At 35.3% G+C, this 27,055-nt stretch overlaps 1 protein-coding gene across 1 annotated transcript in view; it reads right to left on the reverse strand.

Annotated features, from left to right (window-relative positions):
• The window catches only part of SEMA3E (semaphorin 3E), a 133,438-nt gene that overhangs the window by 65,885 nt on the left and 40,498 nt on the right, over positions 1-27,055 (reverse strand). The window lies entirely within an intron of this gene.

The following is a 27,055-nucleotide window of genomic DNA, read 5'->3' on the forward strand; positions in this document are numbered from 1 at the left end:
AACAATTTTCAAAATGAGCCAGTTCTCCAGGAGGTTTGTGTATGAGTCTTTACATCATAATCTTTATGTTTACAATATCATGAGATAGGGAGGGATGAAAATCGGTTTTCTCCTTGACATTTTCTGAAAAGGAAAAAGTACTGCAAATGGGGAAAAAAAGAAGGAATTGACAGAAATTAAAAGAAAATTACTGGAAAATGTCTCCTTGTCTTTCTCTCAGGCATATCAAAGTACAGATTTTCACTGTATGGACATTTTTTTCTTGGATTTGTTTTTTGGGAAGGATGATGTTGCTTATTTTAAGTCCAGCACTGTCTTCACTCAGTTCACTTAAAATATTGCCTCTAAATTCAGTGAGAACAGTATGAAATCTGTGAAATGCAAATTAATAATTTTCCAATACTGATTTTGTCAAGAAATGTGCTGACCTGATATGGGAAGCTGGAGCTTAGCTGTACATGATCCAGGCTAAAGTCAGTTCCACAGAGAAAAGGAAATTCATCCTGGGTAATGTTGCAGAAACTTGGAATCAGGCCTCAGGAAAGAAAGAAAGAGGCAAGCATGGGGATCTTTCTACACTCTGTGGTGCAGAGCACAACCTGGCTTACAGCAGGTCAGAGATACTGAAAATCATTTTGCTGTTTGGAAGCCTCAAAAGGAGTCAGGACAGAGAGTGGCCTAGGTCTGCCTCCAAAACAGCAGAGTTGTTTGACTGAGGGACTGAGGGGAAAGGAACTATGTTCTTATGTCTGTACTGTGGCAATCTGTTTTATTTTGAAGAAATCAATCTTGATAAAAAAAAATTAAATATGCTTATCCTTACAGCTATCCATAAACCTAAGTTTTCCAATTGTTTGGATTTGTTTAGAGACCACAGTTGATGTTCTGCAAGAGGACTGGTTCAACATATCAGAGAAATTCCCCACACAAATCTACCACTATGACATCCACTTGGGATGCCACGTATGCCATCCATATATGCTGTGATTTTTAGAAACTGATGGGCATATTTAACCTGAGAATTCAGCTTCATAATAGGCAAGCATTAAACCACCAAAATTCATAATCATGATTAAGAAATTTTTTTGTGTTCCCCCAGAAAAAGGTGTTTCACATCATTGTGATTTGAATTCTATATTTGAATTTGAATTTGCCTTGTCCACAAAAAGATTAGCTTGATCAATATGCCTCATGATATACCTTACTTGCATCCAAAACTATAGAAATTTAACATTCAATAAGGATATTAATTTTATCCAACAAATTAACACAATTTCTTTTCATTATAAATTAATAAGTATATTATGTGTGTGATGATAAGTGAATTTAGTAATTGAATAAATTACTAAATAATTTATGTTTTATACCTCCATTTATTCAGTAAGTTTATTTCAGGTCAACAGAACCTAAAAGTAACTACTTTCTGAAACCTGTTTCCCTAGAGGATAAAATTTACATCAAAGGAGTCAAACTGAAAATTCAACCTCACAACTGATGTCTTTCCCGAGTGATCTTCAAACAGAATCTATTGAATAGTTGTACCTGTGTGTGACTGGCCTCATTTAACAAGTGGAAAAACCAAGTTACAGAGAGGAATATCATGATGAGCAGAACAAGAGACTTTTTTGTCTAAGCATTGCATACTGACCAGTGGATAGACACACATTTTTTGACAGTGATACACTCAGCACACAGCTGCACAGCAATGTGGAAATGGCACTTTCAAAGCTTGCTCTTGCCAAGCAAATGAGCAGATTGCTGTTCTGGAAGAACATTTCTTGTTTCTGAACAGATTAGAAATGGAATGAAAGCAGAGATAGAAATACTCTTTTGGTCCTAAATAAAGCCACTTTTTATTTGCAAGAATATGAAACATTCAATATATTTAATTTTCAAGTCAGTCTTCCAGTGAAAAGAATTACATTTTAAATTCTAGTTATATACAAACCACAAAAGGATACTGTGGTAGTTTCCCCTGATTTATTTCCATGTTGTCCCGAAGGCAAATTGTTTGTAAATGAGACAGTATTTCTTTACATAGATTAGAGATATGACTCACGTGTTCTCCATGAGAGCACAAGGAACAATGAACAGTCCTCTACTCGATCACATAAGTTGGTAACTACTCATATAAGACTCAGTCCTGCAAAGCACACCTGCAAATCTTATTGTCTTAAATGAAAGTCGAGAATATTAAACACCTTTCAAGATCAAACTTGTAAAAAGAGATATTTCTAGAACCACCTCCAGCAAACTATACAGACATGGTTTTGCCGTGGGGGTAGAGACAAGAACAGAAGTGAACCTGACATCTGGAAGTGTTGGAAAACAACAAGCAGTGGGATCTGTAGAGTGATTTTGTACTGAAACTCAAATGTAGCAATATTCTGTAACTACTACCTTTGAAAGGTAGTAGAATTACCATACATTTTAGGATATCTGAGATATTGGATAAAGCAGGCAAATAGAATGCAGCACTTCCTGAGTAGCTGGAGAATGGGTGGGATATCTGGGAGTCTAAAATGGTACTAGAAGCCTGTCATTTCTACGCAAGTGAATCTCACCATGATGACTGGATGGAAATGATACAGGTTTTGAGGCAGTAGAACATCATTCATGTAGTGCCGTGACCAATCAGCAAAGATGATGGGCTTCCATGTAGCACTGCAGAGATGTAGCTGTACTGCTTCCAGACTTGAGCTGCTGCAGCCACACATGTGCACAGCCTTCATGCTCATACAGTGAATTGTTAGTTCATAGAATCACAGAATGGTTTGGGTTGGAAGGGACCTTAAAGATCATGTGGTTCCAAACACCCCAATATGGGCTGAGACACATTCCACTCAACCAGCTTTGGATCAAAAACGCATCCAACCTGGCCTTCCAGAGATCAACACCCACAGCTTTTCTGGGCAACATGTACCACTGTCTCACAACTCTCACAGTAAAGAATTTCTTTCTAGCATCTAATCTAAACCTACTCTCTCTTAGTTTAGAACCATTACCCCTTATTCTATTGCTCCATGCCTTTTTAAAAAGTTCCTCTCCAGCTCTCCTGTAGTCTCTTTAGATAATGAAAGGTCTTATGAGTTCTCCCAAAGCCTTTACTTCTCAGGCTGGACAACTCCAGCTCTCTCAGCCTGTCTTCATAGGAGTGGTGCTCCAGTACTCTGATCATCTTTGTCGCCTCCTCTGGACTTGCTCCAACAGGTCCACATCCTTCTTATGTGGGGAACCCCAGAGTTGGACACTTTGCAGTGTTGAGTTGTCCTTGGTCATTGAAATCACACCACAACTGGGAGTGAGGCACTTGAAATCAAAGCTTAAAGCAACTGTCTCCAAAATCTACCTTTAGTTACCTTATGTTCACAAGGGTCACCTTGTAAATATATATTCCTTGAGATGTCAAGAATTATTCTTCTAGTCTTGATTACACCCTTAATTTAAAAAAAATAATAAAAAAATCCACATCTAGCTCATGTTCCTCTACCAAACATTAGGATTTAATAGCTATATTTATTCTGGGCACATCTAACACTGTTACAAGGTCAGGTGTGACTGCAATTTTCTTAGAGAATCTGACCAGAGAAAAAACAGTGCTGCCTAACATTTTTAAAATATTCTAGTGGCTAAATCGGTCACCTGAGAAATAGCAGAGACGAGTTCAATTTCCTTTTCTAAATGGATTGAAACTCAGATCTTTCTCCTTCCATAAAGAACCCTAATCACAAGCTATTAGCTACTCGATTGATGGGGAAGGATGGATGCTTTCTCCATTTCCTGTTGAAACTGTGCAACAAAATACTCATGCTTCAGAAAGAGTGAACAAGAAGTAGCACACTCTAATTTAGTATTAAATTGCTTTTCTGGGAAAGAAGTTCTGGTCCTGCTGCTCAAGATAGTCTACGCATTTTATATTAAACAGTGAATAAACTGTATAAATTGTTCCAGCACACGGACTACAAATCCTCAGCTTCTCCCTCACATGGGAGCGACTAAGGATTTCAGCTGAGTAGAACCCTTTCTTTTACTGAGTTTCTATAGATTTCTGTGACCAGAAAAAAAAAAAAAAAAGTCTTTTTTTCTATAAAGATCTTGTGTAAAGAAATAAAAAGCCAGAGAAAAAGAGGCTGAATTATTCAGGGGAAACATATTGCTATTGCTCAACACACAGGACAAAAGAGAAAAGACCTTTCCTACTCTTAGTAAAAACAAATCTTCTGGAGTAGTGATCCATAAATTTCACAAAATGTTATCTTTCTTACTACAGTGTTTTGCCATTTTAATCTAAATACTCAAGACCATAACTAAATCCACACCATTACAGTACAAACTACAAAGTATTTTACTCAACAAAGGAGAGACTGCTTCAATATTTACATACTCCTATATGGCACTTCACTTACCTGTGAAAGCCTTAAAGCAAGTCTGGGCTGCTAAATTACATTTCATAAGAGAAAAAAATTCACTTGCTGTTTTAAATGCTGAGAACAAACCCTCAGGTTTGCTATCTGTCTGCCAGAGCTTTCTGGCAAATATTCAGACTGATCTTGCTTACCACACTTTCTCCTGCAGCACATCTACTTTGGTGAACATATTCATACTGTATCCTCTCTGACAAGATGGATTCCATTATACATTTGTCTAACAATGTTAATTACATTCATAAAAGCTGATTTCTTGAATGTGTTAATGATCAATATGTAATTCTAACTTCTAAGATTATTTTATAATAGCCATTTCTTCTATAAGGAAAAAAAATGAAGTCACCCTTTTGTTATGTTATTTCAATATTTTTTAAATATAAATGACTGATAACTTAAATATACTTAGAACATTAAATGCCTAAACCTTCCTGCTGCTCCTCAGCCACCAGAGTATAGTGACATTTCACTTATAACTCTGCTCTGTTTTCCGTAGCATTACATAATCACAACTGCGCAAGTCTATTACTTTTGCCCTTTTTTACCCTCATAAAAATCTTTGGTTCCACTTTTAAATTCTTCAGAAATATAGTCTCACCTCCCACATTACTTCATGTTGCAGATCGTTCTTCCAACAAAGATGTTTTCCAGATGCAGGACACTGACAAATGAGTCCACATAAGGTGGACGTCTCAGTACTCCTTTACAGGAAGAGTTAATGACTGGGGTTGCCTTCTGTCCCCATCAATAATGTAAAATTTAGGTAATGAATGATGTCTTATGCTTCAAATTATATACCAAGTCCTGGAATATAGATTCTACAGTGGAACAAGTTTTACAAGAATTTTGTAAACCTTACGTAATTTTAATTAATTTAGCTTTTTGCTGTATTGCTGACAAGTGATAACAAAATCTGCTTACATGTGACAAAAAAGAGACAGAAATAAAAAGTAGGAAAAACCAAAAAGAGACATAGGGAAGAGCCTGAAATATCAGCAATACAGTTTATGAACTACAGGTTAATCATAAGATCAGGCAATATAAGCATCCTTCAGTTTTAAACTACCAGTACTTTAAGGCAAATATATATTCAAGGGTACTCTAAAGAGTCATCCATCACAAGGACAAATATATAAACTTACAAGTGGTTGAATCTTTCTGACAAGGTTAAGACCTCTAACTGGCAGTATTCTGTACAAAATTAGTAACAGGAGGCAGAAGATTTCTTCCCTGGGAAAAAAAATATTAGAGACTAAAACTTGCTCAAAAAAAGCTACGTTGCTGAATATGAGATTAGCAACTTTTACTTTCCTGTGTTCGCAGTCCTCAGTCAACCATATTGCTGTAAAAATAATTATAGAGTCATGATAGTATTGTCAGGTAATGGAAAGATACATTAAGTCAGGTGAACCAGTGAGGAACTGAACGGGCTGAGCATTAGAAAAGGAGGCAGTGTAAACTGACCAGAGGCGGCTGAAGTAAATCCTGTTGCATTAAATACCCTAGCAAAATCAGAGGAAAGAGCTTTAAAAGCAGAGTCAATTGTAAATAATAAACTAACTAAAAAATCTTGGTAGTTTGAATGCTGGAAGATACCACCATAATTTTAAAACACAGTTCTTAAGATCCTCTAGTGTTTTATTGGGGAACATGAAGCAGTAGGAGATAAACTTAAAAGGCTGTGAGGGGGACTGAAGTATGAACTTTCGCTGCTTGAGGTTTTATCTGTGTGGCTACCAGGTAGATGCCTCAGAAACTTGGCAGGGTAGGAAACAGAAAGCAAAGTCTAGCAAAGACAAGTAAAAACTCATTAGTCCATAACAACTCTCACATGATTCAACCTCTGCTCTTAACAGCAGGTGAGTTTGGCTGTCTAGCTTTATTTGGAGAAATGTAATTGGCTTCATGAAGGGAGCTGGTGCAGCAAAGCCCATGAATAATTTTGTTTATTTGGTTCTCTTCCTCTAAATGTGTGGATCTAGTGATGAAGTTTAAATTATAGTGAAAACTTCAAAGATCTTTCCCTGTCAGTCTGTCCAAACTACAGAGGTAAAACTTTCTGAACTTAAAAGGTATGGTTTGAGGAGAAAACAATAATTTCAATCTGTGTGCAAGACGAAACAAACTACTGCCTCTTTTTTTTTAAGAATATTGGAAAAACCTAAAAGCTAAAACTGGAACATATAATGAATCTTAGGAAAGGTTTTTGTTTCCTCTAATTCTACTAAGATTATGGCAGGAAAAAATCCATGTAACTTGGAAGCATTTAACACAACTAATCATGATAGCTCGTGTTCTAATACTTGATATTTCCATTTCAAATTATTAAATGTTACACACACACTGTGACATACATATACCTTGTCACATCTAGCAAAGATTTAGTTTTTCTTCCCTGATGGCAAAATAGCATATCCAGTTAGTAGCACTATAACTGATTTGGTTTTAGTCACCGAACAACAGAAATATGACCTTACAAAATATCCAGGGTTTATAACATTAATATAATACATACTAGTAAAAAAGGAAAGTATATACTTGTACAGTATTTAATAATGTTTCTAATTCTTGCTGGAAACTTCTACAGTGTACATCAATTTAAAAATAATAACACACCATCTTCATACAAACTGGGCTTAGGGTAATTTTAGGATACATTTCTAGAATTACATGCTGATGCAATAAAAAATATCTGATATTCAATTTAATATTACTAATATTTGAAAAGAAATTAAATGCAGTGTAATAAAATCCTGGTATTTTTGGTATTTAATCATACCTACCTGGAAATTATGGAGTATTTATAGACTTAGAAGAAAGTCTTAGAAGAAAACCCCTTTGTAAATCAACTGAAAGCAGTTACAGAACCCTCTTACCAGTCATGTATGTTGAAGTGCTATTTGTTTTCAGACACTGAGACATGGGACCCTACCAATTTCTGAGTCTTACTGATTTTCATTACAGCAGTAGGATACTGTGGTTTCTAATAGAAGGTTTAATCCATAGCCCATCTACCATTTTTCCCAGTTGAGTTCATTAACTTTGAGCTAGGTAATCACACCAATATAGATTAAATAGATGTGAAACAGTAAATGAAAAATAGTTTTCCTTCTGTATTTTATCTGAACCTGAGAAACAACAGAGAATAAACTCAGAATAAGAAGAAATCTTCATAATTTCAATGTTAAACTTTTCTATAAATGATAGCATCTTTTTTTTATTCATTATGCTTTTAATGATAGTATTTAATATTCAACAATAATAATAATTTCAAATATTTTAAATTAAGTTTACTTTATGTATTCCATATCTATTTCCAGTTAGCTGGCTATTTCTTGAAGAATGATGGTTGTGATAGAAAATATTAAAACATATTAATTGCTTGTGCACAATGACATAATACAGTGGCTCTTATAAGTCCCCAGGTCTCAGTGACCAATAGTAAACCAGCATAACGTGGCTGCCTAAAATTCTCTAACAACTGCAAACCTTAAGGATCCTTTATTTCTAGTAAAACATGTTAGGAGGTGATAATAAATTATAATGGTGTGGTTAATAAATATTTGTATCAATGTTATAATTTTTTTTCAAAAGGTAGACTGCATGATAGAAAGCTTCAGAAATATGCTTTTCTATTAAAACATTCCAGTGGAAATATAAATTGGAAATTTTTACTATGAAATTATTCCAGTCTAAGGATGACACAAGCATTCATGAAATGTTCTTTATGAACATTATCCACTTCATCCAATGTACCTCTAAGGAAGTAAGCATAGAAAGAAATGAATGTCCTTTTAAAATTACACTCCCAGAAGATGTTTTACATTATGTTTAATATCTTAATAGTGTTAACAAGTGAAAGAATAGATTTATAAAACTTGAGTTTTAGAAGATACATATGGTTCAAATAATCACAGACAGTGATGAAACACAGACAGTCCAGTCTCTTGAGAACCTGATTTATTAAGGTGTACCAGTTACTATATGCTTATTACCACACCAGTCTGGAAAGAGTAGAATTCTTCCTATGGAGAGACCCAGTGTTTTGACAGAAAGAGAATCTGGTGCTTTCATTTAAAATGAAGATGCCAAAAGTCAGGGGTTTATGCTATTCAAAATGACTGTTAAATTGAATTTCCCTTGTAAAAGATGGATAAAAATGAGCTATCTCATGTGACTTTCAGCAGCATATGCTCTTGGGCAGGATGGCATGTGATTGACAGCGCGTGTAAGGTTATCAGGAATCATCATGATAAAAACCAGAATGGAGGAGAAAGGAGGCATTTTAAGAGAGCACAAGGCAGAGGGAAAAATGGAAAGGCACAAGGTAGAGGGAAATGGAAATAACTAAAAAGATTAAAGGAAACTCAAAGTATTTTTTTTCCTGCCAAATAAATTACTCGCAGTATATGCAGAGTTTGAGATAATATTCCATAGGTGAGTTTAGAAAGATTTGCTACACCTCACACACTGAAATAAACTCAATTAGTACTGAGCATAAGAAGTCTAAATACAGCAGTGGATAGATTTATATAGAAATTAATACATTGCTAGTCCAAAGTCTGTTCTCTTTAATTCACCCTAATAGCTTCTCTGGAAGGATTTAATTCAGAGAAAGGAGGTGTATTCCGCTCCTACATCAGTGTCTTTGGAAGACCTACCTCATTTGAGTTACCTACCACTAATGCATCCATTATTTGATCCTGCTTTTCCTGATACATCTCAAATATTTTTAAATATTAATGAAAACTGAATACATCAAAGCTCTGTTTGTTGGCTTTATTTTAATTATGCTATTTTTTGGTTTTGTTGTTGTTTTGACACAGAGCTTTATGAAAGAATTCAAACTCTTATATTACAGGTGGGATATGTCATATTCAGCTTTTGTTTTGTTCAAAATCAGGTATCTAGTTTAAGGTATTTATCCAGTTGTTTTTTATCAAAACAAAAGAAAGAGACATTTCCAAGTGGCACTTTAAAATTCCTTTATAAATGCATGCAAACAAATATAATCTGAAAGTAGGAATTTCTATACTCCAGATTTTAAGGAAGTCATCTAAGTTTTAGCTACATAATGAAACATAGCTGAATAACACTCCAAAATACATTCTATAAATAAAAAAAGTTCTATTTTATCATTTTTTTTGCAATTTTAATCACTGTAATGATGGGCTACACACAGAAATAGCTGTGTGGGATCTTTATTGTCTCTACTGTTTCTCCTCTAGTATGCCTAATTATCTGTAAAATGCTGTTTAAGTTAAATACCTTGGAAGGAAAAAAATGAAAAAAAGCTTTATTTAAATAACTTGGGACATATTAGAAGCCTTTCAGAATCAGTAATGCTTTGCAAATATTAACAGTCAAAACATGCTTCTGCCATTTGACTTTAAGCTGGTAGAACTCAACACAGTTGATCTTAAGTAGTGTAACTGGAGAATAAAAGCCAATAATAGGCAGCTATTAGTGGTCACATAACTATTATGAATTGTATTATGAACTGTTATATTTGTTTCTGACAGATATTGCAAGTTAGAGAAAAGCCCTACTGCTTGTTTAGAAGTTTATTGTACTTTGACATAAACATTATTTTTTCTCATGTCCTAAATCTTTCAGATGCTTTTAGAAAAATACACAACACTGATGAAAGTCCTGTTAGGTTGCAGAGAAATCTACATGCAGAGGGGAGAAACAATATCCTGGAATTACAAGTAACATTTTTATATCCTCATCTGCCCTGATGGTAACCATAAAAAAACCTTTCTCCCTTCAAAATGGAACAACATCAGTGCAGTTCTGTCCTGATTCATTTTGCATTGTATATAAAACTACCATACATTTATGGGGTGTTCCTCCATTAGTTCTTTCTTCACTGTATATTTAGAAATTCACCTTCATCTTGATGCTTGGTTTATCATCGGTGCTTAACTTCAGATGTCTGGTAGTCAATCTGTCTTTTCTTCTTATAGCTGACTTTACAGCAGGTAGAACATGAGATAATTACATTAATGTCATTTATTTCTCACAGGGGCTACTGATTTTTAGAATTATAGAGATACTATGAAAATGAAGGATTCATTTTTGTAGACTAGAATGTTGTGTAGAATTCCATAAAGATCTAGGGATTAGATCATAGATTCAGAGAGAGTTTAGGGTTGGAAAGGTTGTTCAAGTTTCAAGGATCATCTAGCGTAATTCCCTACCATAGCCATGGAATATTTCACTATACCAGGTTGTTCTAAGCCCCATCTAGCCTGGCCTTGAACACTTCCAGGGATGGGGCATCCACAACTTCTCTAGGCAAACTATTCCAGTGTCTCACCACCTTTACAGTAAAGATTTCTTCTTAAAATCCAATCTAAACCTACACTCTTTCAGTTTAGAATAATTATTCCTTGTCATATCGCTATAGACTCTGGTAAAAAAAATCTTTCTTCATGTTTCTTATAAACTCCCTTTATATATGAAAGGCTCTATTCAAAAATCTTTCCACAGAGTCTTCTCTTATCCAGGCTGAACAGCCCCAACTCTTTCATCCTGTCTTCACTGAAGAGGTGCTCCAGTCCCCTGGTCATTTTTATGGCCCTTCTCTGGACCCACTCTAAAAAGTCCATGTCTTTCTTGCCTTGGGACCCCCAGCAGCACTCCAGACAAGGTCCTATGAGAACAAAGGAGAAGGGGAGAATCACCTCCCTTGACCTACTGGCTGTACTTCTCTTCATGCAGCCCAGGACCTGATAGACTTTCTGGGCTTCAAGTGCACATTGCTGACTCATGTCTAATTTTTCATCCACAAATATCCCCAATGCCAAGTTCTTCTCAGCAGAACTGCTCTCAGTTTTTTATCCCTCAGTCTCTGCTGATTCTGGGGCTTGCCCTGACCCAGTAAGAGGCCTTTGACCCTGGCCTTGTAGATATTCATGGGCTTCTCGCAGGCCTGCTACTCCAACCTGTGAAGGTCCCACTGGATGGCATCCCTTCCTTGCCTCATGTGTATCAACTGCACCACTCAGCTTGGTGGCATCTGCAACCTTTCTGAGGGTGCACTCAATCCCCCTGTATATGTTGCTGTTAAAGATATTAAATAGAACTAGTCCCAGTACAGATCCTTGAGGAACACCACTCGTTACTAGATTATGTTCTGCTCAGCACTTCAAAAATATACCGCCCTGGACAATTGTTTTCTCTAGGAATTTGCAATTTAAGTGGAAGAAAGAAAAAAAGAAAAGAAGAAAGAAAAAAAAGGCAAAATTAAAGAATTCCTTCCAATTATGAAGATGGGGAAATGAGAAAATAATACTTTCAGTTTCAATAAAATTCTCCAGGGTTTGGATTTAGCTCCACACGATTTGCAACGATAACTCAGCAAGTCTGCATGAAACTGTTGGATACTTCATATTTTGAATGCAAGTACAATGGATGACTCACAAGGCTACTATCCTGAGAATTAGCCCTCAGAAAAAAGGGGGCAGAACCCACAGAAGATATTGGAACTGGGAGAGAACATTTTTCTGGGGCTGAAACAATTTTTAAAGATTTTGAAAAATGTTGCCATCATAAATTGGAATTAAAATGTCAAATGCAGAACATTTTCAAATATTTAAAACCCCTGTTATTTTCACATGGATGGAAGTGTTTTGATAATCTTACATATTTTAATTTGATTAACATAGTTTTATCTTTTTATCTTTTTGCAAAAATGGAATCAATGGGAAAAAAAAAATTCTATGATTTCATAATTTATCATAGAGGAAAAAAAAAACCAAACCCAAAACCAGGATCTGTATGGCCAGGAAAGAACTCCTGCACACTTTTAAAATACCTACTATTATGCCTTCTATTAAAAACCCCTGTAGTCTTTAAAAAAATTCAGCTACTTCTAAAAGCAGAAGGGCTTTTGAAAAAGCTGCTATGGATTTTTCAAAGTAGTGGGTAGAGATGGAAAGCTGTAGAGAAAAGAAGACATGTACATTGCAACACTTAAAATCCTTTACAGGATTATGATACAATTTCTAAATATTAACTTTTGAGACATGCCTGGTACTTCCAAAATTATCTTCAATATAAATTCAAAAAATTTGAAGATATTTTATTAGAACAATAGATCCCAAGTACCATATACTCAATCTGACAGCAATGGTTTTGCTTATAATATAATAGAAACAGAAATTTATGTTCTGCACATTATTTATGAGCATGAGATTATCTGAGGACAAGTTAATTTTACAATACATGCTGCATATTGCACTAGTATTTATCCATCAGGATGCAATTCTCCATGCCTGATACTAGGGAAAATATGTAAAAAGAACATAATGAACTGTATGAAATAGCTTGTCACAGATTATTATATCTATCAAACTGTCAGAAGTAAGTACACTTAGGAATGAATAGGTCCACAACATATATTATTTAACTGAGAGCTATTTAATTGTTTATATTATATTTCATTAATACTTTAGAGGAAAATGTTACATTTAAGTAGTTCTGTCACTTGCTTAACTGAAGTTCAAGGGAATTTTATCTCTTTAAGAATTAAAGAATTGGGAATATTTTATTCTATTCTGACCCTGGTAGGATATTACAGAATAGTGTCTGATCTGAAGGCAGTGAGACAGCTTTCTTTACAGAGAAAAATAAAAAGGAGGAAAAAGCATTAGAAAATACTCATATGTGTAAGTGTAAATACAATATATCTTGTTTATTTATACCAGCTTTAGTCACATAAACAACTTCTGATTTCAACAGGCTCTCTGGTAGTGGATGGTAGCCACTGAGGGACCACATAGGTCATGATGTGTGTTATATCACAGGGAAACAAGAAAAAAGAGCAGTCTTTATTGCATCTTTTGAATCTCATTTACTTGTTCAAATTGGGTGTACAATAAGTATAAAACATTCTCTACCCATTTTCCACTGTTGGAAACAACCGAAAATTAAGTTGTTAAACCACAGCACAGTTGCATATACTTATTTTTGAAACAGAAGAAAAGGGAAAAGTAAACAGCAAATACTGCAAGGACAAGACAAGAAATTGTGTTGGGTCATTTAGCAAGAGTGTGGAAGTCAGTTTTATTAGTTTCAGAAGAATCTGCAAAGGCAAGCAGTAGAACTGCTAGTAAACGAGCCAATTAAAAAAAGGGGGAAGCATTTGGCAATCTATTCTAGTTAACAGCCATGCACTAGTGGAAAAAGGATTAGCTTTCTTCCAGGTTATTTCCTCACCTCCATTTTCCATAACACAATTTACACTGAAGAACAAATTTTTCTATATGCACAGGATATTGATACTACATCATTAGTTGGATGTGTCACCCTTCTTAATAAAATATTTCTATGTAACAATAAGATAAAAGAAGAAAATTTACATCCATCTCCTTGGAAGTACAGACATGCAAGGAAAATATTCTGTGACCCACAGAATGTGTGTTTGTGTGCATGTATGTTTATATGTATATATAAAATGTTATTTCACAGAGAGGTCTCATTTTATAAGCAAGGCTGCTCAGCATCTCAATCTATTCTAATAAAGGTTGCAAATATGATAGCTATAATGAGGATCTATATCTTCAAAAGACACCTCAACCTTTTTTTTTTTTCCTGTTTCAACTTCTTTATTTTTTCCTCCTTTTAAAACTAGTCTCAGTGACACCAGTACAAAAATAAAGATCAGAGCTAATTTATACCTAGGCATTTCCTATGCAAGTCTAGCCTGGTTCTGCTATTAATGCCATTTGGCAGTAACTATTTTCTCTGCTATCAGTTCTTTTGTCTGTGTCCATCATCATTATCTGAATAGCTTTAAAAATGCTAAATAGTTATTGGAAACAATTACTTTTTCTTCCCTACAGAATTTAGCATGTTGGTAATTCATAGGTCAGATGGCGAGTGGAATTTGCACTGCTTTCTTTCTTGCTTTTAATGATCAGAAGATAGTTCCTTTGGAAGAATTTATTTCTGTGTATCTGTTGGTGATTTACTGTGATAAGGATCTACATGTGCTGTTGTAGTAGGACAGCAATATATATTCTGTCTGTGCCGAAAACTAGAAGCCATGGTGTTAGCATTATGTTCCACTAAGTCCAACTGCCCCTGTTCTTGCATTTATACCAAAACTATAAGCATCAGCACCTTAACACAAATTATGTGTCTTGAAATACCATCCTCTGCTTCAAGTCAATTGTAGTAAAGACACCTAAGGAATCCCTTAATGTTAAATATTTACCTCATTTTTTCATTCTTATGTCAGAGAGCTTTAAATGAGAAAAAAACAAGTAGAGCAAGTCTCCAGAATATTACTGTAAACAGTCAGAAGGTTTATTACACAAGAGTTCTAGGAAATTTGGATTCATTTATGCTTAATCACCTCCATTTATCTTCCAATACCACCCAATTTGGGCTTTTAGTCGCAAAATTCAACACACTAAATTTCACTTCAAGCTACAAACTCTGTGCAGGTGCAGGACCAATGAGTGTTTTTCAGAGAAATAAAGGAGTAGGAAGATGTGTGTTGAGAGAATAGTGTAACAAATCCTGAAATGGATGCATTTGACACAGGTAGGGATTCAATTTCAAATGCCTCTTGGTGTTTCCAGGCAGCCAAAGAAGACAGCATGAACATTGTGCAAAAGGTAGCATTGTAAGCTGCTATCAGTTTTGTGCTGCTGAACTGAGGCCCAGTCATGGAGAGGTAAAGCTCATTTTGGTTATTTTCACTGGCATAAATGACTTTTTAGTTGTTTATACCTGTGTAGAATTGTGTCCTTGATGCACCTTATTTCTGTTTCTGATTTATTTATACTTTCTGGTGATCTAAACTGCAGAAAGGATTTTCCAGTGTTAGGAACAGGAATGAGAATATGATGCCTATTATTTAAATCTCAAATACTTCTGATTTAAGAAAAAAATTTTAAGATAAATTTAAAAATGTGCATCCAAACCTACTAGTAATGCTTGCATCTCTTTCCTTTATGACTGCAGTGAGCTCTAATGATATTCTACACTGTAATTTTCAACTCAGGTGCTACAGATCCATGTATTTAGACTAAAGATTGCATGTTCCGTCTCCACAGTATTTGGCTCTCCTTACACATTAATCTTGTGTAATAAGTGGCAGAAGCCTTCAAAATGGATTAACACAGGTGGACTTTGGGTAGTTATTTGCAGCCCTGTGGAACAAGCATGCTTCAGGCTGTTTGCACAGATCCAGTAGCAGGGTGAGAGCTTGGGAGTAAGGTTACCTAAACCGTAGCACAACCAAAGAAAGTCAAACCATCCAAGAAAATCAAGGTTGATTTCTACATGTCACATTTAAAATCTAAATATGTGTGTTGCCTGAGGAATGCATTTGAAACAGCCAAGCCTGGTAGGAAAGAATGTTTTAAGAGCACTGTTTCAACAGGGATATTTCTACTGGGAATAAATAAACTGCTGAACATGCCTCATTTTCTAATGCCCCACAGATGTAAACTGTATTTGATTCTATTGGCTATAATTTAATTTAATGCTTGGAATCTTGCAGTAATATACAGTAACTGATATGCCCTTTGATTGAGAAACAGCCAGACAAAAAAGGTTTATATTTTTTCCTTCTCTATAGAACCGTCTTGTTATAAAGAAAAGGTTCATTTTACTATGCATTTCTATTATGAACCTATATTACAAATGACATACAGAACTAAAAGCAAGACAATTCCTGCTTTATGTCTTATTAATTGGAAAGCTTTTCTGTTCTAGACAAATGGGATTTTTCTTTGTGTTGTTAATTGTGAACAATATCTCACAAATTTAAATAGTGTTCAATAGAAGCATTGGCTGACTAGCACCATCATCTGTACTGTGAAATTATTTTTCTTCAATGATAGAATTATTTTTTACACATCCTTATCCCCATTCCTGTTAAATACCTCTAATTTCTTGAGAAACCAGGCTCTTAGTATTCAATACAAGAAAGATGCAAAGGAGTGAAGAAATATTCAAAACTACTTTTCACTTTGAAGTATTTCTAGTCAGAGAATTAACTGAAATATTTACATTAATACATGGCACTACATCCATGTTATTTCAACACTTTTCTAATACATATGGATTAGAAAAATAATATATTCTAACTTGTCAATACTTTGGTTTCTTTTCAAATCTGAATATTTCTATTGTTTTCAAACTGCCAGACACAGGGGTTTTCCATTTTAATTTTTAGAAGGGACTAGTGCAATAGTTATAATGCATGAGTTTTGCTGGATGCATCTAAAGCTTGTGGATGACCAGCAATTTTTTGAACAACTGAAAGAAAATACATTTAATGGTAGTTTCCACCACTGACAGCAAATATGAAAAGTGGGATTTACATTTTTGTTCTGTTTAAAACTTTTTAAAATGGTGAATAAGTGAAGAGACTCATCTCTACACATCAGATGCTTTTTAGCACAAATTAGCTAATAGGAAATCCATATCAAGGTCTAGGATTTGTAAGTATCAGTTTAATGCTGTTATAATATACTATGAGAAAGGAAAGATGGTAGTACTAGAGTGTTTATTTATTTGCTCATACATAAAAATCAATAGAAATAGAATACTGATAATTCATTAGTATTATAAAATAATTTATTTCCACCTGAAGAATTAGAGATGTTGAAGGCTGAATAACCTGCTGATAAGGACACTTTCCAAATATAAATATTTGCATTCCTTGGAGGATATTCTTCTCCAGAGGAACAAGGAACACTTAGCTTTGGCTTTATGCCTAACTACACACTTTTAATGTGCATCTAAAACTCTTGTACAGTGTATTGTACCTAGAGGTTAAGTGTGGCACATTAAGGGGAGACTAATTTCAATTAAAAACGTGATAATGGCATTAAAATACGCACTGCTGTAGTCTCAGTCAAGTCTGTTACTGTCAATAGGAACTTATTGGGGTTTGCTTAGTTCTGTGTGCACAGGGACTGATACAGTTGCTAAAGGTGTGGACAGTGGCTACTTAGCTGCATTTCAAAGTAGGAAAAAACCCAGCAATTTAAAAAAATTATTCACATTTCAGCACTTCAGTCTGTGTTTGGGAGGGCGGCAGATTTTACTTTCAGAGCTGCTGAGAACCTCCAGTTTTGTGCTGACTTACTTGAGGAAAGAGCATTAAAAAACATCAAGAGATATACTTGGTAATCTTTATTTAAGACAAATTAAATAGTGGAAATATGTTTAAATGGACACAAGCAGCACTACCTTGAAAATCAATTAATTTTTCAGGAACAACAGGATTGCTGTGGTAGATAATTAGACAGGCCTACACTGTACTCGGTACGTAGGAATCTGACATTTAGACCTTGTGAGCTAACAAACTCTGAAAAGTATTCCAGCTTATTTAAAAATCTACCTTGAAAATGGAAACTGATCCTATGGTTTGGCAGGTCACTTTCCAGGTCTTTTATTCACCTACAAGTTCAAAAGAGATGAGCCTCTGGGCTTCAAGGCAGGGAGAGTGAAGCTGCATTTGAAAAAGCAAGGGGAATAAGGCAAGAAGAGTACTGAGACTAAAACTTTCTATGCCTCGAAAAGAACATGCACTGACTACTTGGAAAGCATCAATTATTACCACTGTGAGCAATAATTGCTGTTGCTAATGAGCACCCTCACTTCTAGATACAATGACATGTTTTAAGAGACAGATTTGGGAGCAGATTTTTAATGAGCTCTCTTCATAGTTACAAATACTCTCTTGCTCCCCCACAACACAGAAGTGTTTAATGTCTTTTCTCATGAGACTTAGAACAGTTAATTTCCTTACTGTTTCTATAAAGATTTCTTTTTTCCTCTGAACTACTCAGTGAGCCATACATTAATTTTGCCAGTTAAGTTTTATAACAGATTTTGAAAAATTCTTACCCCTTCTTCTTTCAGTATATGAATGTGGCCCACTGCACACCATACAGCAGATTCAGTGGCTCAGTGTTGAAGTGTTTAACATATTTGCCAGCAACATGGCCAGTGGGATTGAGTGCGCCCTCAGAAAGTTTGCTAACACTAAACTATGGGGTGTGGTCAACACACTGGAGAGGCCTTGACAGGCTTGGGAGGTGGGCCTGTGTGAACCTCATTAATTCCAACAAAGCCAAATCCAAGGTGTCGCACGTGGGTCAGGGCAACGCCAAGCACAAGTACAGGCTGGACAGAGAATGGATTGAGAGCAGCCCTGGGATTTGGGGGTGTTGGTGGATGAGAAGCTCAACATGACCTGACAATGTGCACTTGCACCCCAGAAAGCCAACTGTATCCTGGGCTGCATCAACAGCAGTGTGGCTGAGGGAGGTGACTCTGCCCCTCTACCCCACGCTCATGAGACCCCACCTGGAGTACTGTGCCCAGCTCTGGGGCTTCCAACATAAGAAGGACATGGATCTATTGGAGTGAGTCCAGAGGAGGCCATGATGATGATCCATGCAGGAGCATCTCTCCTGTGAAGGTAGACTGAGAGAGTTGAGATTCTTCCACCTGGAGAAAAGAAGGCTTCAGGAAGACCTTCAAGCAACAATAAAGTATCTAAAGAGGCTACAAGAGTACTAGAGAGGGACTTTTTACAAGAGCATGTAGTGATTGCACAAGGGACAATGGTTTTCAACTGAAAGAGGGTAGGTTTAGATTGGATATTTCAGGAAAAAAATTCTTTGCTGTGAAGGTGGTGAGGCACTGGCACAGGTAGCCCAGAGAAACTCTGAATACCCCATCCCTAGAAGCATTCAAGTCTAGGCTGGATGGGGCTCTGAGCAGCCTGATTTCATGGAAGCTCTCCCTGCCCATGGCAGAGGGGTTGAAAGTAGATGATCTTTGACGTCCCTTTCAATCCAAACCATTCTATGATTCTCTTTTGTGTGTGTGCATGTGCAAACACCAGAGACAGTCACAAGGAGCATATTTTGTAATACTGGAATAGGACCAAATTCAAAGGTTGAAGAACCTCGGTGAGAGCTTCAGAGGTGGTCACAGGCCTTCACTGCTTCTTTTATCTCTTCTGCACTTCTCTGTGAGCATGTTTTTTCTTGTGAGATAATCCACAATTGGAATGAAGAAGTAAAACAATGGTTTAAAGATGACCATTTGGCTTCTGCTTAAGCAGATACTCACTGTATTTTAACTGATTTATTTTCACTCTTTATTGCTTCCAGGCATATACTCAAGCCACATACTCTATTGTTGGACACTGAAATTGTTTGTCTAACACAATTATAGGATTCCACCACTGCTATTATTTACCTTTTCCCTTGCACGAACACCATCAGTGCATGTGCGTCAACTCAAATTCAAATTGTTTTCATTATATGTGAAACGGAAAACAGACCAGGAATGGCTTTTTCTGTTAAATACTTACTAACATTAGAACTGAACTCCATAGAAGCTGAAGAATGAAAAAGAGTTTTGCCAAGAGAGATGAAAACTGAGTGTGTGGCGGAGAAACCAAATATTATGGCAGCAAGAGTGTTTAGTGGAAACACTCTGTGAAAAGCCAAGGCTTTTTGGTGTGTAAGCGACAGAAAAGGTGACTAACTGGAAGCATGATTAATCCCCTTCTGTATATAAATGTTGTAAGAAAAATTCTCGTAAAAGAAGTAACTAGCTACAAATGTCAAGTGTGAGATACTATGAATGCACAGATTAATCAAACTAGGCTATATCCCATTAATCATATACCTTAAAATGACATAAAAAGAACTTTACTTTATAACTTTTTTATGCACTGTTGATGAACTTTATGAATTTTTGCAAAGGAGCCAAACTGTCAGCCTGACAAATGCTTTCACGTGATCAAAAACCTCAAAGTGGTGCTATTTCTCTTGCTTGCTGATGACTGCAGGAAACTATAGCATAAAAATTTGTAATGTTTGGTGTCAAGGATGACTTTGATTGTCTTGGTAAAAAAATTTATGATACTTAACAAAAATTTATGGAGAAAAGTCACTCTCAATTATGTCTTCTCCATTCTGCATTCCATTCAATTATGAAATGTAAATGAATAAACCAAAAGAGAGTTTTCAGAGACTGAATTAAAATTTATTTGTACTAAAAAGGGAACATAGTGAACAACTGCGTATTAGCAGTTTTATTATAGGGGAAAACTAATGATGATCCTTGTCAGCATTATCTAAATTGCATTTAGCCACCTATATTCCCAAATAAGATAGCAAATAACATCAACACCAAAAAGCTGCAGCTGATGCAACTGCAACACAACCTGGAAAGCTGTGGAACTGCAACTACCTCTTCTATTTGAAAAATATTAATGCTGTCATTCAGTGTAATTACAGCATAATTTCACTGTATTAATGCTAGTGTGAAAGAATATGGTTTCCTTGGCTGCAGAACTATTCCTAAATAAAACCATTTTATGTCTCAGAGGCCACATGGCATACATCCATGAAGCTAAACTGTTCCGCTGTCATCTCCAAGCAACATAACGTCATCCAACCTCCCTATGTAGAATGGTCCTTGTTGTCCTGTTTCCTGATCCATTCCCAAATATTATTTGGAAGAGTACTATTTTTCACAGTTGCTAAGAAGAACATCAAAAATTTAAATACAAGGAATAATCACAGGTCAGTTCTTCAGTGGGTGTTTGTGCTCTGGATTTACTTTTCAACATTATATTTAACCTTTTCTAAATCTACCCTGCTAGGGTTTTTTTAATGTTTGATAATTTTTTTGGTTTATTGCATGTCTATTCTATTCCAGAATGGATTAATAATTATTTAACTGATATATTAGAGAAGAGGTGAGAGAATTAAGTAAGAAGAGTTTCTGTTGTCCCAGATATATCATGTGTACAATAAAGAACCCAGTTCTTTGCCTTTGAGTTAGAAGAAAGAGTAGGGAAACACTCACTTGCTGCCCCATAGCCAAGGGGCAAGTCATGTTACGACAGTAATGCTAATGAGCAGTGGTAACTTCATTTATCATCAGCAACAGTTTAAGAAAAGCTTACCTATAATCTGTTAATTAAAATCTAGTTAGAAATTGCTTTGACATACTTCATCTTACCACACAGCTCAATAATAATCTTGTTTAATCTAGGAAACACTTGAGCATGGAATGCAAAATTAAGAAATTTCTTTTATTTGAAATAATCCAAATGTCAGTACAGGCGTATAACCAGCCCCCAAGAAATCTGTATCATGGGAAAGTTCCTAGGATGTAACACAACAAGCTACTTCACAGCGACAATACATGAAATAAGTGCTTCAAGTAATGGAAATTGTAATCACATTGAAGGTAGTGAAATAATATAGGTGACTTTTCCCCAGCATGGTCTCCTCGTCAGATAAACACATGTTCTACAGTGTTACATATCTAGATTTATTGACAAATCATAGGATATTGTACTTAGGCACAAACTCTACTCCCTAGGGAAAACAGTGAAGTTGCATGAACAGTATGTTATTTTTTATAGGTAACTTAGCAACTGTGGCTTGTTCTAGAGCCAAAAACAGAATCTAAAGGTTGTATTGAGAATTTTGTTTCAATGTTTTTTCCCTTCTGTCATCAGTGTCCCTATGTCCCAAACTGTCAGGGTTATGTCCTCCTGATGTGGGGATTCCTGCTTAGATTAGAGCTTCAGCTACACTACCCAGCATAGACAGGGAGCTGTATACTATGTCTCCTCAGGAAGTAATCTACAAATGATTGCTATGATTATTAATACATTATTTAGAATTTCAATCTTTTTTGTCATATATATTAATATAATCTATATTATAAACTATAATAATATAACTCTACCAGCCTCTTCCTCAACTAAAGGACGAAAGAGGTTCATTTTCATATGCCTCTACTAACCTTTGGCTTCTCACTTCAACTCTGTGATAAATCACCATCTTGTTTGCAAAAGCCAGCTTTTCTCATTTAACACATGAATAATAAGCTTGAGTGCACCACAGGATCAACCTTGCCGTGCCAATATTTTCTCACTCACTTTTTGCTGTAGGCATAGTGCTACATTTTCCACTCTATAATGTAGACCTGCTGAATTGCGTAATCCAAAATTATACAATCTAAACTACAAAACCACATCAAAATAAAACAAAGGATTTAATTAGCCCTGCAAAAGGATTACAGATATGTTTTCCATCGCCTTAAGTACATTTAGATAATTATTTTGAATTATTTTTTCTGATACTAAAAAGAGAATACAAGATTAATTCTAAGTTATATCATTTGCTAATCCTGACTGGCAATTTTCTGATGATCCTGGCAAAAATCTGATGCTTCTGGAACTATGAATAATTCTAATAATGATCAGGTGACATAGTACATGTGTTGTCCCAGAGACTTCTGATATATAATACACATCTAGAAGCATGAAAATGGATTACTATTATCATTCATGAATAAGTACTAATGTCAATAGCATTAATAACTCATAGCTAATTCAATCAGTACATTCAGTTGTGTAAGTAAAACAATCACTTCTCTAGATTGCCAAAAGCACATAGTCCTTTTAATGTTCTTCCACCTTATGATGTGAATGTTATTTTAAATAATCTTGCATATTCATCTTCATATTCACTTATAGTATTTGAGACTATAAAATCTTCCTCAGCTCTCTGTTGTGTTACATTTAATTATGTCTTTTTTGTAGAAGATAAATACATATATTTGTATGGATAAGGTATGTTAATGTAGTATTTACTTTATTTCTTAATGCAGAATGTACAGTTTTATATTTTTTTAATTGTTCAACGTCCTTGGATTAGAACTGTATAAAAATAGTAAATATAATCAAACAAATAAAATTATCTCCATATGTTTCAACAGTCCCATTGCCCATAAGTTTATTAGAAGGTTGAAAAATTGTTATACCTCTCAGGGAGAGGCATAAATAAGCTAGAAACCTTACATTGGTGTTTCTTTCATTTACTCTAATATATTTGAGGGCCATTCTTTCAGGAAAAAAATATGAATGAAATTAATCACAAAAATACAACATTAAGAATGTAAATGAGATAGTATCCTGTAGAGGTCTGACATTTACCTTTTATTATCTTCACCCACCCTTCATTGTATTAAGCTTTGTTGCCTTGTTTGAAGAACAAAGGAAGCAAAAACACTGATCTAAGATGCTATATGTTTTCCTTTACTTTACACTAACATTTTCCCTTGAGAATGCCTTCAAGCAATTCCATAAAGCAAAAGACAAATTGTAGATATTTAGAAATTTGCATGTTAAGACACTTAAAATTAGGTATACTGTATGGGAGAATTCTATCTAGAAACCAAAGACATTTAATACAAACTATAGAGAACAGCAGCAACACCAAAGAACCCAAACCAAAAAAAAAAAAAAAAAAAAAAAAGAGAGAATTTATCTATTTATCTCATCTGCTGCTCATTAGTGCACAGTAACTCACAGATTAGGTAAGCACATAATAGGACTCCCTGCTGTTTATACCTAACCATTGTTCAATATGCTGTATCAACATGAATGTGGCTATATTTCATTCAGAGGCATATTCATTCTATTTCTTTTATAAGACCTGCTGATGCCACATAGAAAACTCTCAAATTTAGGGAAAACACGGTTGTAATACAACATATTTGCTGTTTCACTTCATTCTGTGCCTTGTCCCTGCATACCTTTGTACAAAAGTAATTTATTTTTCCCCCAAAGTTCACTTTCTTTTACTGTTTCTGATTTTCAGATGAGGTCATATTTTAGAGTTTTGCAGCTGCTTACTACTGTCTTGCTACTACAGAGCTCAAATAGGATTTTCCTATGTTATGTGCTGTGATGAGTGGGAGATCCTCTGTGTGGAAGGAAAGGAGAGGACACTGCGCCACCAACCTGAGACTTCTTTCAAATCATGTTCCTTCAGCTTTTTTCCCTGAGTAAAAGTCGGTAACCCTGGCTCCTGAGCCGGAGCAGGGACACCGTGTGTTCACAGAGCTTTACTCTAGGTTCTGGTATGAGAAGAAGCTGGAGTTTTACAGAGCTGCACAACATTTCTACCTTCTCCCTTGGGAATCCCAGTTCCTGGTCCTGGTGGGTGATGATGAGGCTTGTTTTAAGGCTTGATACAGGAAGAGTTGCTCAACATCCTCACTGGTGCTGGGCTGGCATCTCTTAGCATCTTACCCATACCTTCTCTGATAGTGTTTCCCAGTTCACAGAACTGTTGAATGTATGATTCTGTGACTTCTTACCCATGACTCATATAATAGCATTTCACAATTTCATTGGAAATATTTTGTTAATGGATTTTAGGAGCCCCTCTTTCCTTTCGTGGCCAATCCCACCGCCTAGCTAATAATCTCTCTGGGATCAGCTCTTAGACTTCTGTTTTCTCCTTCCCTGTGGGTCCCAAAAATCTTGGCTGCAGCTTTTAACAGAGTCATTTGTTATGGACCTTTATGTTCATATCCAAACATTCAATACTATTAAAATTTCATTTAGTTTATTTTAGTCTAACACTTCTTTCTTAAGGTCATCTATTTTGTGCATTATCTGCTAATTTCATTAGCAAATTGCTTGGTTTTCTGCCAAGCCTATAAATGAGTCTTTTAAAGAAGATGCATTTCATGAATAACCCTTGTGGAATTCCAAAAAAAGCCCTCTTCAAGATCAGTTACTCTCCTTTTTTATCTTAATTTTATAAGATGTGTGCTAATACCTGTCCAACTCTAACCTTTTAGCTGACTAATAGGATCTTATGGCACTATATTAAATATTTTACTGAAGTCTAGACACATTTGATCTACTACATTTCATCTGTCTGAAGAAATGAATCATATATCAAATAAAAATAAATTAGTACAAGTAAGTGCATTTATGTTTGATGAAGCTGTCTCCAGTGTCATCTTGCTTTCAATTTAATTCTGGTTTAAGGACTGTTTTTTCCTTTAAATTGAAGAGATACTCCACCTAAATATAGCAAAACATAATGTAGGCATCTGGTGTAAAGTAGCCTTTTAGGTTCCGAGTAACAAATAGAAAGAGATAAGCATATGTGAAGAGTAAATCACTTCATACATTTGTACCTACACATATACACAGACATATTTGGAATTGAATGTGATACCTATTTTCTCTCTTGAATGACCTAGGACACATACTTTTAGATAGCTGGTTCAGCTTATAGCTTGGGTTGAAGGAGATTGTGTTTTCTGACTTGAAGTTGTGAAACTCCTTATAATTTTTTTCTAAATCAAAGAAAGACACTTTCTTTTTATAAATCTATTGTTAGTAATAATCTTTTATTCCTAAATTTGATATTATTACCCTTATCAAAAGAAAATTTTCATTTAGCTTTGGCTTATACTTAGATCATGTCTAAATTCTGCCCTTGCTTACTGAAAAGTGATCCCATTGCCTTCTCCTTTATATTATCTCTTTCAGACACCTCAAGATATTACAGCTGCAGCCATTGTGTTGACTAAGCTCCCTAGGTGTTTTAAAATATATATGTTACATAAGCACATTGAACGTGGTGTCAGGAAATAAAAAGGAAAATAACCTGATTTTATTCTGCTTTTGATGGAGACAGACTAGGCATAATAAAGAAAAAGCCCCCTATTGACTTTAATGGGCATGACTTAATGGACTCTAAGAAAAAAACATTGGTGCAGCCAGCAGATATGTGTTGCACCTATTTCCTCCAAGCATTTCCTCCCAGTTCCAGTCTCCCAGCCTCCCCCATCGGGTACAACGGAAGTACTTGACTAAGAACAGTGGCTGAACTGACAGCTCTTTCATTTCATAGGCTTTTGCTGCTGCATTTTAACATGCCCACCACTGATATTTTTTTCTGGAAGCTGGTTGAGGGTGCCAATTCTAAGGATACTACTCTGAAAATAAGGGAAAAAAAGCTACTTCTGTACATATAAACATAACTATATCCTTATGTCAATGTTATTTTTTGTGCTTTTCGATGTCAAATTGGACAGCAGTGACACAAAGCCTGTAATATGAAGTAAAATTAATTCCAGATGGATTGCCCCAGTTTGTTATTTCAGTAGCATGCAGAACAATTTTAATTTATTTTTACTAAAAATTGTAGCTTACAAAGATGTCTTTGATGGTTTAGCTCAAGGGTGTAAATACATAAATACATACTTTTACTTTAAAATGAAGACCACAAAGTCCTTAAATATCAGTAAGTGTAACAGCTAATCAGATGCTGCAACATATGAGATTTGGAAGTTTCAGCAGCAGTCTTCATCAAAATTATTCTATACTTTTAAAATTTTATTCTTTTTTAATATATGTATAAAATGAGGGCGCACACCTAAAATTTAGCTCTGAACTTACTTTATTTGGATGAAGACATCCTTATTTATCATTAATTGTTCATTAGAAAACTTCAGTGAAATCAGTGTGAACTTGTTTGAGACAGGTGTGACTCACTTGGCTACAAAGGTACATCAAGGAAGAGGGTCCTCGTGCAGAAAAATGAGCAAACAAGCATTTGACCCTTGCCTAAAAGTTAGCTCATTGTTTTGGAGAAAAGACTCTAAGGCTGTGATTCCTACTTTCCAGAAAAATTTTACATTTTTAAACTGAAGATTACACATACTTGTCAGGGTATGAGATATAGGATCCAATGACATTTCTTGATCAATTGAGTACACTAATCTCTAATTTACCCTTTGTA

Source organism: Corapipo altera, unplaced genomic scaffold (assembly GCF_003945725.1).
Source record: "Corapipo altera isolate COAL_440 unplaced genomic scaffold, ASM394572v1 1b, whole genome shotgun sequence".
NCBI lineage: Eukaryota > Metazoa > Chordata > Aves > Passeriformes > Pipridae > Corapipo > Corapipo altera.